Raw genomic sequence first — 13,715 nt, 5'->3', positions numbered from 1 at the left:
ACCGAAACTCCAAAACCCTAGCTACCCTCACCACGACACCACAGAGAAATATACAAATAAAGAGAAAAGCTATTTTATTGGATTCCTCTATTTTCAGAGACAGAGATGGGAGATGGGTTTGGAATTTGGGGTTTGTTTATTGAGAAGCTGTTCACTCGTTTTGATTTTAATCTTGTGATGGTAGGGTAAAGTTCCTCATTGGCTTGACAACCATTGATGGTCAACAAGTCAACTTTCTTTTGTACGTGAGCGTGTCATTGCTAGCAGTTCAAAATCCTAGCTGACTTCTAAAAAATAGATAACTTGCGCTCCAAGTTACTAACTTTTAAACAAGTAATTGTGAATTTGGGTGAGGAATATCTCCCAAGTAAGTTCTTTTCTTGCCTCAAGCTGGTGAGGACTTCACAATTTTTCATAGTACAAAATTGGTAGTTCTGGCCAGAATAAATGAAAAGAAAGTAAGCTGTTTAGGCAGAACTACCTATTACAAAGCTCAGAAAGAGAAAAGGCCAACTCCAAAAAAGACAACAGAGCGTTGGACTTCAATTTCTATCTGGGTAACTGCTTCTGAACTGGGCTAGATTGGCTGTGTCTGTGCTGGATTGGATCGTCAATACCTTCAACTGATGAGTTTCAGCTGGAAATCGATATCAACGTTTGAGTTTGGCAGAGATTCAATTTATTTTGAGCCATGGAAGGCTTGCTGAACGAGCATAATTGAGGCCTCTCCAGTCTGAAGGGAACAGAAGTGGCTAGATTGATGGTCACTGAACTGAAACTGTGCTATGGTGTCTGTTCTGCTTGACCAAGGCTTTTTGTAAATTTGTTAAGGTTTTCATATTTGTGAAAAACCCTGACTCAGCTTGACTTGGCTTTGTGCTGAACCAAATTTGTAACGAGAGAAATCTTGCTTTGTAAAACTGTTTCTCTGAATTGAACTGAAACAAGAGATTTGAATTCTAACTGATTTGTTTCTTGTGGATCAAAAGAGTTTTGGTTGCTTTAGAATATGAAAGCTTTTGAGATTGGTTGATCTTTTTGAGTTTTTCAGTTGTGACTTTTGAGAGTTTTTGTCTTGATAAATTTTTTTGGCTGTCCTTTATCTATTCACCCTCTCTCTTATTTTATAGGAAATGCTGGAGTGGGGTTTTTAATCTTTGAATAATGGGCGGCAAATTTTTTCAAAAGATCTTTCTTTTTAAATGCCACAAAAAGAGGAAGCTATCTATTCTGGCAGAGAAGAACTATTAGCAGTCAGTTCCCATGGTGATATTTCCCTTGGTTTTGCCAAAAAGAAAATCAACTTTTTTTGCTATCTATTTGTTCCTTGTAAAGAAAGAAAGACACAATCTGCCATGATGGTGAGTTTTCTTTTCCTGTTGAACAACTCCCTTGCTCCCTACTTATCTCTTGAGAATGTAGTTTGCTTATCTTTTGGAAAGATCACCTGCTTTGGTGCAGAGTTTCTTTGTATATAAAAAGGGATTTTGTTCTTCTTTCTTTGGCTGCAAACAATGGAGAAGTCTTCATGTAAGACCTGCCTTCATTAACTCCCTATCAACTCCTCTATGATACTTGAAAATTTTGAGTTTTCAAAGTTAGTAAGTCACGTGGGGCTCTTTTGGGAAAACATTTTTTAGTAAAAAAAAGATCTACTGACTTGCTTTTGAGATCAAGTGACGAGAATTTTTCAGAAGCTGGGTTTAATCCAATTTCTTGGAGGTTTTCGACCTGCTTGGTGATGAATTACCATTTACTTGGCAGTTTTATTGGTTATTTTTATGTTTTTAAGCCTCTGCCACCTTTGCAAGAAACATGGGCTTTCTAATGTCGATTCGGCTGCTTTCTGGAGTCAAAGCCCATTCTTCTGTTTTTCTGTTTATGGGCTCTTCATCAAAATAGGCTAGCGTGTGGAATTCTTAGGACCAAACAGAAACTGCTGCTTCTTTTTTTTTTTAAATTTTTTTATTTTATAGAGTTAGAGGAGTCTAGAGAGAGAGAGGGAGGGAAATGAGTGGAAAGAGGGGATGTGACGAGTTAATAAGAAATCGAAATAGGCTAGTCCTAAATTGATTCGGTCTCTCTGCTGAAGTTGGGTATATTTAATTTAATTTATGCATGTAAGGGTTTAGATCCTTTGGGTGAGTTGGACTAGCATAATGAAAAAGCTAGCAAAAGGGCAGGCCCAGAGTCGGATTCAGCCAACAGGAACAAGCTGAAGAAAGGCGCGAGAGAGAGAGTGGAGTGATCTCAAAGAGTTTTCTATTTTCATATTTTAAAATTTACTTGTACTTATTTACAGTGCTCATTCTATAGATACTGTAAAAGCCAAATCATGTTTCTACTCTATTTTCATTACGAAGATGTATCACGTCAGGATCCGTTGCTCGGACACTGGAAGATGGGTTCAATTGGCGGGTTGAGTGGTTGTTACCTCGGATCTGTTTCTTTCCAGTTCCATAACTCAAAATAGGTGACCTAACGGCCGCCACCTGACTAAACATACCAATAGTCACCATATTGCGGACCTTTCCTGTTTCGCTCCCAAATGGAGGGTCAGCTTGCTCTTTTTGGGTAATAATCTTTCTTACCTTCCCTTCGGTTTTCATCTTCTTGATCGGATGAGGAAGGAAGAGAGGGGGTGGCTAGGTCTGCCTCAGCAAATGTACAAAGTGGTCTGCCTCAGCAAATGTACAAAGTGGGACCTAGAAGAATTCTGCCAATTCCTTCCACCCCCCCAGATACATACATACTTTTCTTCCTTTCCCCCATAAATGCCTCCCTCCCTGAATGCCCGCGCATGACCCATACCAATCCTACACTCCCTTCTTCTATTGTTTCTTTGTAACTTTTTGGAAATCACAAAGAGGATTCCCGGACTGGACTGAGTAGGAGGGGAGCTGCTGTCGATATTGATCTTCCAGTTCCGGGGAGAATTCGCAAAACTTCGTTTCCATCGATAATTGAATGCATTTTTCCCGTATTTCAACCGGGGAATCTAACAGAGACAGGGGGAAGGGAGGTGTGGTTGTAGAGAATAGAGCCTCAGGGGGTGGGTTTTGTTAAAATTTATTTTTATTATTATTTGACTTTATTTTTGAGATATTTAGTGATATACCCATTCTTAGCACTAATATTATAAATAAACCATACACCATCGAATTTCTATAAACAAACTCAAAAAATGATAGCTGGCCTTATTGAATTTAATATTGATTATTAAATTACTTTGATGCCCTATTGAGTGTTTTGGGTATTTTTATGACATTTTTGGGTTGGGCTTGTTTTAAGAAATTGATGGCAGTTTTGTAATTTATAAGAAGTTAAAAGCCTCTTTGTTATGATGTAAATGGGCTTTGGGTGTGTTTGTAAACTCCATTTCATATAGGGTATTTTTATAATTTGGGCCCCTATATTGGGTATAATAATGAATCTCCCTTTATTTTTTTGGTTTTCAAAATTAAAAAATTGAAAATAGAGAGTTAATCTGTATAAAAAATTGAAAATAGAGAGTTAATCTATATATTTATCTTTATATAAAGCAAAAGACAGATAATGGTGAAACATTCAAAAACCCAGAAAATACCCTTTGTCAAAGAAAAAACTAAAAACATACCATTTTAATTAAAAGAGGGTGAAATTGACAGGACCCGACCCAATTTCCGCTTTGGAATTCGAGCCAAGCCCTGAGCGTGTCCGACACCTGGCAATTGTCGGGCACAATGACCTCTTTACCCTTCCTGGAGATAAATATGGTTAAAACTTTCTCTGGACTCCTGCTTTCATTTCGGCAGAGACTCCCCTGTAATTTGACTAAACCCAAATTTTCCACCTGTCAAACAAACTGATAAATCCACACCAACTGCCAGAATAGGGTAACTAAATATTCACCAGTTCTGGTTATCTAATCCAACCAGATATCAGAGCAGTTACTAATTGTTTACAAGAATTTAAGTAGGTTACAAGAAATCCTACAGCTTGGAAATAGCGTGGGAGCTAGGAGATGGCCTGGTGGTGGATTCCTGCACAGTCGACTGCCTGGGGGGCGCAAAACATTTCAAAGTGTGAGTGGACCAAAATAAAGTTCTAGAAAACAGTATATGAACATAATAACCCCCACTGTAAAATAATGATAATCATACGACTGAATATTTAAACTGCACTTGAATTATGATAAGTCCAAAGCATTTAGGTAAACATATATATACCGTTACTGCTCGATATTAAGAAACTCAAGTAAAATCACTGAAATCAATATTTGCATAAAAGCACTGAAATTTCTTTAAAACTACCACCTAGGTGTACCCCTGTAAAACTGTCAAATCCTCTGTAAATCTGTCACTTCCCCTGGCAGGTCTCGGCGACACATAGTGTATCCGAGCCGCAAACTGGCAGGATTCAGGAGACCGTAGTCAGCCTGATCCGCAATTCCTGGCAGGATTCAGGAAACCGTAGTCAGCCTGATCCGCAATTCCTGGCAGGATTCAGGAAACCGTAGTCAGCCTTATCCGCAATTCCTGGCAGGATTCAGGAGACCGTAGTCAGCCTGATTCGTAATCCTGGCACTCACGGTCCGGGCGTCCCCAAAGCTCGTGAGGCAAATGTCAAGTGCACTGACGTAACTGAAAGTAAACTGGATGTCTGTAGACATCATCATATCCGAAGGCAACATAAACCGAAGGCAATCTGGATGTCCGTAGACATCGTCTTATTTGACGGCAACCTGTTTCTGTAACCGGGTATCCACAGTGGTTTAAGAAAATATTAACTGCTGAGAAAATATCAAATATAAATATCATAATATTTCTGAAAGATCTGATGAATAACTGAATCTTTATTCAATCTATAACTGTGCTGCCCTTTTTATCTGATAGAAAACTCAAACTCTGCTTTCTATAATTCATGGTGGTCTAAAATAATTATCTTGGATAAAATCTGACATCCTCTGTATTCTGATAAAATCTGAGCTAAATATTTCTGAATCATAAATCTCAAAGTCTGTTGTCCAAATAACTTTAGCAAAATCAGCTAAGCAATGTATAGAAGGAATCTTTAAATTCATAGGAATAAATCACACTGAATAAAACTGATTCAGAAAATGATGAATAAAAAGAAAGGTCCACTCACTGCTGGTCCGAGCTAGCTGGACCTCTTGAAGGTCCCTCCTGTGGTTCAGTTTGGCCCCTGATGCCTGTTTAACCATGAATATTCAATTACTAAACTGCTCAATAAAAACATTAAATTAAATACCCTGACCCCCGGCTCCTAGAAATACGTGCTCTCATTGTAAAGTCAACTCTATGTCCAGAATGGCCTTAAAAGACCGGAAACCTTACAAAGCGATAAACTGTTAGACCGGCCGATCCGGAACCCCGTGGGGTCCACGATCTCCGATGGCCGATCTGGGATTCTCTAGAGGTTCCTCACTGTGTAAAACCCATGTCCTGCGAGTTTGGTCCGAAATGGACGGTCGGATTGGCCAAATTCGCGCTATCGCTTAAAACCCTAACCCTAGCCCCAGGGTTCGCGATTCCGGAGTATCCGAGACTCCGATTTGCAATCCGTCGAATCCTACGCTATCCTGAAACAATGTAGAACAACATATCCGAAATGGGGTGCGATCCAACGGCTAGACGACGCTGCAACCGGGAATCGCATATTATGGAAAATCCGTTCGGGGCTCAAACGGACTCCGAATTGAGATCCGCGAAATCCTGCGCGCTAGTGATGGCACGAGGGTCTCAAAACTGGCCAGAGCCGTGCCACCACCCTGGCCCACGCGCCGCCACACGCGCGGACCGATCGGGTGTCCAAAGCGATCGGGTGTGCCGGAAAAAGCTTGGAACCGAGACTCCAAACTCCTACCCTAGGTAAAACACCCCATTTGGAGTCACTTTTGTTCTTGGACAACCCCCAAAAACTGGCCGGAAATGGCCGATTCCGGCGACCGAAGTTCGGGCGATTTCAAATCAAAAAGTGAGCAACCTAGGGGTGAAATCGATCTAAACCCAGCCAACCATCAGTTAGAGCACGAAAAATAGCTAGAAATCGATACCTCACATGACTGATTTGGTGGCCGGATGAGGGAGAAACTGAAGTTGGAAAATCGGCCAAAACTGCTGCGTTTTCCAGCGGCTCCAGACAGCAGCAAGGGCGGCGGACGGGCTGAGGTTGATGGCGGGAGCTGGCCGGTGCTGCTGGGTCCGTTCCGGAGGGTCGGGGTGGCTTGAGACGGCGTTGGGGGTGGCTTGGAATGGGGCTGCCCGAATGGGTTTCTGAAACTATCGGGAGGGAGAGAGAGAGAGAGAGCTGACAGATTTTCTTTTTATTAATTCAACTTCGAAATATTTACGGTTCTGCCACTGAGACTCTTTTGACCATAACTCCTTCGTTACAACTCCGATTCGGGTCTACTCCGTGTTTACGAACTCGTTTCGCCGTGCTCTACGCAACGGCGTAAACGGAATGTCCAAATTCCTTCTCGGTCAAAAAGTCAACTTTTTCCCTCTTAAAAGAGGTGGGACAAAGTCGTCTTTCCGCTAGAATAAATTAATACTAATTTTAGGATATTTTGTTTGGGTTATTACAATCTACCCCCCTTATAAAAATTTCGTCCTCGAAATTTACATCTCTGTCATTCAAGAAGGGGGAAGGATTGCTCCTGTATTTGCTCCTCTTGTTTCCCACACATTCTATGATCTCAATGGGTCCGATACAGCTAGGATTTGACTTCCTTGCTTCCTTAAATTTCACTACCTCTTCTTTAGGCGATAGAAATCGAAGAATACCTAACTGAAGATCCTTCTTCTAGTATTTGTATGACTTTCTGTCAATCCTGGGTCGCTTGAGGCTTTTACCAATTAATCCAATAGGTTTCTTTAGTTTGTATCACACTTCCAGATACCAAGAAACTCTGTCTTCTATTCCATCTTTCCACTTGAGTGGTCTATATCATGCCTCGTATTGAGCAGCAATTAGAAACAGTTTAATGATAGAGACTAGTAGCAATGTGAGATTTGTAAGCTAAGGAAGTTCAGTTTAGCTGACAATTGTCATTTGAGGTATACACCTTCTCAAATGGTAACCCCAATCACTCCAAAACTATAGGATACAACACCCCAACAATTCCCCTAAAAGTTGAATCATTCTCTTAAATTGAGCATCTGTCTGGGGTGAATTGTAGTATTAGACTGTAATTAATTTCTAAAAGCTTCCTTTAGCTGAGTTCAACTGGATCTTAACCGGGGTTTCTTGATCTAAATCATAGGGAGGTGTATTCCATAGCATTACAAGATCTTATCTGTGAAAATCCTTGCCAGTTTGTTTCAGATTATACTTGGTTCTCACCTGCGGAACATACGCAGACTTATTGAATCGATCCTTAATTTCCTACACTCCACCCTGCTTTCTCTATGTTCAAGGAGACTGAACACCCAATTCATTGTAAGTTACTGCTTCTTCCTTTCAGAAATCGAAAGTGATTATAAGAACATTATTGATTCTTGTTGCGGAGCTATTCCTTACTGATAATTCCTGCTGTTCCTTTCATCATAAGAAGCTCCTTGTAAGATTTCTGTTTTAAACTTTTGCTTTTCATAACATCTAATTCAACCTTTTACTCGTAAAAATCAAATCAAGATTCTGAACTTAACCTGCTCAATTATTATAGTACGAAAGGAACATATAACAGATAGATTTTTTTCCACCTGCAAAGAAGGTGCAGGTTCTGTAGAATCTATAAAGTACATTAGGTTCTGGAAGCCTCTGAAGGAAGAGGACGACGCCTCTTAAGCCTAGCCATAAGTCTCTCGTGGTCTCCCAAAATTCTTTCATTGGAGACCTGCAGCATGTTTAGCCTTCTCAGTGTATCATCGGAGTACGAACTCACCAGTTTCAACAAGGAGTTGTTCTCTCCTTTGAGTTTCTCAACTTCCTGTTGAGACTCATGAAGCCTTCTTTGAAGAGAGGAATTTTCAGTTGTTAGCTGCTGAACCTCATTTGTTCTAGCCCGCAAACGATCAGCCATGTTTGAAACAGAAACAGCACTCTGAATGCTAAAAGCCATTGAGTCATGCATGGCCTCTTCCTCAGACCTCCCTGTTATTAGCATTTCATCCATTGGAGTAATACAATTCTTAGCTACTATGACAGCAGTAGCATCATTCATCATCACAGAATCCTTAACTGTGAGATGACGATTGTTGGATACAAAGGATGGACGCCAAACTGTAGCGTCACTAACTGTTGTGGGAACATCATTTAAATTGAAATAATTTGGGCAGGAAGAAGAGGAAGCCATTCTAAGAAGGTTTCTAAGAAAGTCTTGTAAACACTGAAGAAAGTTGAGCTGAAATGCTGTTGCTCAATCAAGTTTTACGAAGGCAATATCTATAGATGAAAATGTGGCAGCTTTTCGGATTCCAAAATCTTCTCAAATCCCCACATTATTTTTCTCTTTCACAAGAGTCCAAAACTTCACGTGGCCTCTAATAATGCTGTCGGTACTTTCGGCATTTCCGCGGATTATCTTCGTCAAGCCGATCTTACTTTACGGATTTCACGGAGCTACTTTGTCAAAAGTACCCCGAGAATCTCGCAATTTTCCTATGGTTAATTTGAAATTCACTGATTCTACCTCTTCATTGTACTTGTGTATAAATGTGTTACTAATGAAACTTTCTTTGCAGAAGACATCCAATTTAGTTCATACCAGTGATGCGATATCTACTTGTTTTTCTTATCAATAAGCACTCAATATGCCCGAGAAGCAAGACTATCTCTGATCATCCACTCAGGAAGCAAGACTATCACTGATCATGTTTCAGCAAGATCAGGGAATCGTGAAGGCGGCCTTATGCTCTAATCTCCTGAGGTCCTTCTAGACTAGGAGAATTGAGAGCTTGTTTTCTACTCCCACCAGCTTCCTTCCTTGATTGATGAGCTGGTTGTCTGCTCTCATCAGCTTCCTTCCCTGATTGCTTACCTTACCTTGCAATCAATATCACAATTTTTGTATCTTTTCTTTCTTTTTATAATTCTCTGTTCCTAAGGGATTTTATTTCTGTACTGTGATCTTATCTTGCTACCTTGTGTCCATGTATAACTTCATGATGACATCTCCTTTCCTTAAATAACACTAGAACACTTCACTAAGGAAAGCGCTAAGCTGAATGACCTTCTTCGTTATCATTTCCGGAAAATATTCCTTATTAGTCTTTAACTCATTCAACTTATTAGTATTCTTTTATACTTTACCGAAGAAAAAAGGCTCCCTTCCTGGAGCGAGCTCAAACATAAACCCAATCTCCCAATAAAAAGTAACTCTGTAACACTGTATCTGGTCAGAGTAATCCAACTCTAGGATGATCTCCAGTCAACCATGCCGGAGAGGAATTCAATCTGTATCTATAGTAATAATGCTCATGCTTCTTACTGAGACATAATATACTGTCTACCTGCGGCTTAAAACTGTTGCCACATAACCTCATGGTTGACTGCTTCCTCAACTAGCCATACTGCTCTGGGCCCATCGCTAAACAGAACTCCCATAAACTGTGGTATTTTCGGTAACTTACCTTGCATACTTGTTTTGCTGCAGAAATGATCTTTTAATACTAAGGGAACAGCGGCAATCCCTTTTGAAAGGCTTAGACTATCCATAATCTTATTCTCCCATAGTACTCCTCTAGTAGGGCCCGGAATAATGCCTTCCACACTTGGCACAATAGGGCAACTTCTCCTGTTAGAGACTGATAATAATTGTCTTCCAACACTCCTGGCTATACCAGCCCCAGAACAATTGCCAATATGACTATCTTGACTGGTACTTTCACTGGAACTAAATCCAGATCGGTACTTTCCGTATTTGCGGCCATTCGGTGATCGAAGACTATAATCACCATTGTAGACACCCCTCTTAAATTCCTCCTGATTAGTATTACCTATATCCAAATACTGTGCACAGAGTGCACCTCATGGTCTACCCATTATCTGGCTGAGGCAGACATTATCACGGCACCAAAGTTAATTAACCACTAACTGATCACAATATCTTGGGGGGGGGGGGGGGGAGAGGCTTTTAACCTTATCGCAACTAGGTATTACCTCTTACTTTCAGATCTCTTTTAGTAGAAAACAGTGTATGGAACTCGGATCCAATTATTATTCTCTATTCTGCTGCAAAACCTCTTGTATCCTCACCTTCTGTAAACTTACAGATAAGACTAGCTATTAAATTCGGCTCTAAAATACTTGTTACGTATTAATCAAAGGATCCTGGTATCACTTCTTCTGTAGAGCAACTAGGACCTCCCTGTCCTGCTCTGTTCCTTCAATTTAATCCTCTTTTTACTACTAGGTACCACCATTATCCCAATTTATAGCCCTCAATCCTTTTTACTGGATCCACCTATCTCACGGATGGATCTCTGGCTGACTAAACCCTGAGTTATCAACTCCCAAAGTCTACTGGACATTTGGATCTTCCTACCTACTTGGTACAGTAGGTACGGCTCTTGACGAGCCTCTTAACAAAAAATTACTCTACCGGTTCAAATACCGGTGCAGTTTCTGTTCAACTTAGAAATCTCATTTCCTTACATCGAGATATCTGTCCAATTGTCTTACGGATACCACCACCATTAGGGCCCAACTCGAAAAGAGAACGAGGATGCACATAGTGCGAAGTCTACAGGAAGTAAAACCTATGCTCTGATACCAAATTGACAGGACCCGACCCAATTTCCGCTTTGGAATTCAAGCCAAGCCCTGAGCGTGTCCGACACCTGGCAATTGTCGGGCACAATAACCTCTTTACCCTTCCTGGAGATAAATATGGTTAAAACTTTCTCTGGACTCCTGCTTTAATTTCGGCAGAGACTTCCCTGTAATTTGACTAAACCCAAATTTTCCACCTGTCAAACAAACTGATAAATCCACACCAACTTCCAGAATAGGGTAACTAAATATTCACCAGTTCTGGTTATCTAATCCAACCAGATATCAGAGCAGTTACTAATTGTTTACAAGAATTTAAGTAGGTTACAAGAAATCCTACAGCTTGGAAATAGCGTGGGAGCTAGGAGATGGCCTGGTGGTGGATTCCTGCACAGTCGACTGCCTGGGGGGCGCAAAACATTTCAAAGTGTGAGTGGACCAAAATAAAGTTCTAGAAAACAGTATATGAACATAATAACCCCCACTGTAAAATAATGATAATCATACGACTGAATATTTAAACTGCACTTGAATTATGATAAGTCCAAAGCATTTAGGTAAACATATATATACCGTTACTGCTCGATATTGAGAAACTCAAGTAAAATCACTGAAATCAATATTTGCATAAAAGCACTGAAATTTCTTTAAAACTACCACCTAGGTGTACCCCTGTAAAACTGTCAAATCCTCTGTAAATCTGTCACTTCCCCTGGCAGGTCTCGGCGACACATAGTGTATCCGAGCCTCAAACTGGCGGGATTCAGGAGACCGTAGTCAGCCTGATCCGCAATTCCTGGCAGGATTCAGGAAACCGTAGTCAGCCTGATCCGCAATTCCTGGCAGGATTCAGGAGACCGTAGTCAGCCTGATTCGTAATCCTGGCACTCACGGTCCGGGCGTCCCCAAAGCTCGTGAGGCAAATGTCAAGTGCACTGACGTAACTGAAAGTAAACTGGATGTCTGTAGACATCATCATATCCGAAGGCAACATAAACCGAAGGCAATCTGGATGTCCGTAGACATCGTCTTATTTGACGGCAACCTGTTTCTGTAACCGGGTATCCACAGTGGTTTAAGAAAATATTAACTGCTGAGAAAATATCAAATATAAATATCATAATATTTCTGAAAGATCTGATGAATAACTGAATCTTTATTCAATCTATAACTGTGCTGCCCTTTTTATCTGATAGAAAACTCAAACTCTGCTTTCTATAATTCATGGTGGTCTAAAATAATTATCTTGGATAAAATCTGACATCCTCTGTATTCTGATAAAATCTGAGCTAGATATTTCTGAATCATAAATCTCAAAGTCTGTTGTCCAAATAACTTTAGCAAAATCAGCTAAGCAATGTATAGAAGGAATCTTTAAATTCATAGGAATAAATCACACTGAATAAAACTGATTCAGAAAATGATGAATAAAAAGAAAGGTCCACTCACTGCTGGTCCGAGCTAGCTGGACCTCTTGAAGGTCCCTCCTGTGGTTCAGTTTGGCCCCTGATGCCTGTTTAACCATGAATATTCAATTACTAAACTGCTCAATAAAAACATTAAATTAAATACCCTGACCCCCGGCTCCTAGAAATACGTGCTCTCATTGTAAAGTCAACTCTATGTCCAGAATGGCCTTAAAAGACCGGAAACCTTACAAAGCGATAAACTGTTAGACCGGCCGATCCGGAACCCCGTGGGGTCCACGATCTCCGATGGCCGATCTGGGATTCTCTAGAGGTTCCTCACTGTGTAAAACCCATGTCCTGCGAGTTTGGTCCGAAATGGACGGTCGGATTGGCCAAATTCGCGCTATCGCTTAAAACCCTAACCCTAGCCCCAGGGTTCGCGATTCCGGAGTATCCGAGACTCCGATTTGCAATCCGTCGAATCCTACGCTATCCTGAAACAATGTAGAACAACATATCCGAAATGGGGTGCGATCCAACGGCTCGACGACGCTGCAACCGGGAATCGCATATTATGGAAAATCCGTTCGGGGCTCAAACGGACTCCGAATTGAGATCCGCGAAATCCTGCGCGCTAGTGATGGCACGAGGGTCTCAAAACTGGCCAGAGCCGTGCCACCACCCTGGCCCACGCGCCGCCACACGCGCGGACCGATCGGGTGTCCAAAGCGATCGGGTGTGCCGGAAAAAGCTTGGAACCGAGACTCCAAACTCCTACCCTAGGTAAAACACCCCATTTGGAGTCACTTTTGTTCTTGGACAACCCCCAAAAACTGGCCGGAAATGGCCGATTCCGGCGACCGAAGTTCGGGCGATTTCAAATCAAAAAGTGAGCAACCTAGGGGTGAAATCGATCTAAACCCAGCCAACCATCAGTTAGAGCACGAAAAATAGCTAGAAATCGATACCTCACATGACTGATTTGGTGGCCGGATGAGGGAGAAACTGAAGTTGGAAAATCGGCCAAAACTGCTGCGTTTTCCAGCGGCTCCAGACAGCAGCAAGGGCGGCGGACGGGCCGAGGTTGATGGCGGGAGCTGGCCGGTGCTGCTGGGTCCGTTCCGGAGGGTCGGGGTGGCTTGAGACGGCGTTGGGGGTGGCTTGGAATGGGGCTGCCCGAATGGGTTTCTGAAACTATCGGGAGGGAGAGAGAGAGAGAGAGCTGACAGATTTTCTTTTTATTAATTCAACTTCGAAATATTTACGGTTCTGCCACTGAGACTCTTTTGACCATAACTCCTTCGTTACAACTCCGATTCGGGTCTACTCCGTGTTTACGAACTCGTTTCGCCGTGCTCTACCAAATTCCTTCTCGGTCAAAAAGTCAACTTTTCCCCCTCTTAAAAGAGGTGAGGACAAAGTCGTCTTTCCGCTAGAATAAATTAATACTAATTTTAGGATATTTTGTTTGGGTTATTACAGAAATAGTAAACCATCACTTATTTTTTAATAAAAAAAGGAAAAAAAAATAGAGTCATGCTGTGCTTGACTGACAGGAGAAGGGTGAAGAGCAGTTTAACAGTTTCCTAG

General features: G+C 41.4%; 2 long non-coding RNA genes across 3 annotated transcripts; both read right to left on the bottom strand.

Annotated features, from left to right (window-relative positions):
• On the bottom strand, positions 4,146-6,450 carry LOC109949851. The gene is made up of 2 exons (XR_002272159.1): positions 6,056-6,450; positions 4,146-5,191 (listed from the first exon to the last, which is right to left on the bottom strand). It is a non-coding gene; the product is annotated as an uncharacterized LOC109949851 (long non-coding RNA).
• Positions 10,947-13,209, bottom strand: LOC109949881. Of its 2 annotated transcripts, XR_002272187.1 has the most exons (3): positions 13,094-13,209; positions 12,166-12,229; positions 10,947-11,119 (listed from the first exon to the last, which is right to left on the bottom strand). It is a non-coding gene; the product is annotated as an uncharacterized LOC109949881 (long non-coding RNA). The 2 variants fall into 2 exon arrangements; XR_002272186.1 differs by lacking the exon at positions 10,947-11,119 and having other exon boundaries at positions 11,822-12,229.

Source organism: Prunus persica, chromosome G6, assembly GCF_000346465.2.
Source record: "Prunus persica cultivar Lovell chromosome G6, Prunus_persica_NCBIv2, whole genome shotgun sequence".
NCBI lineage: Eukaryota > Viridiplantae > Streptophyta > Magnoliopsida > Rosales > Rosaceae > Prunus > Prunus persica.
This window is presented reverse-complemented; position numbering and strand designations above follow the sequence as displayed.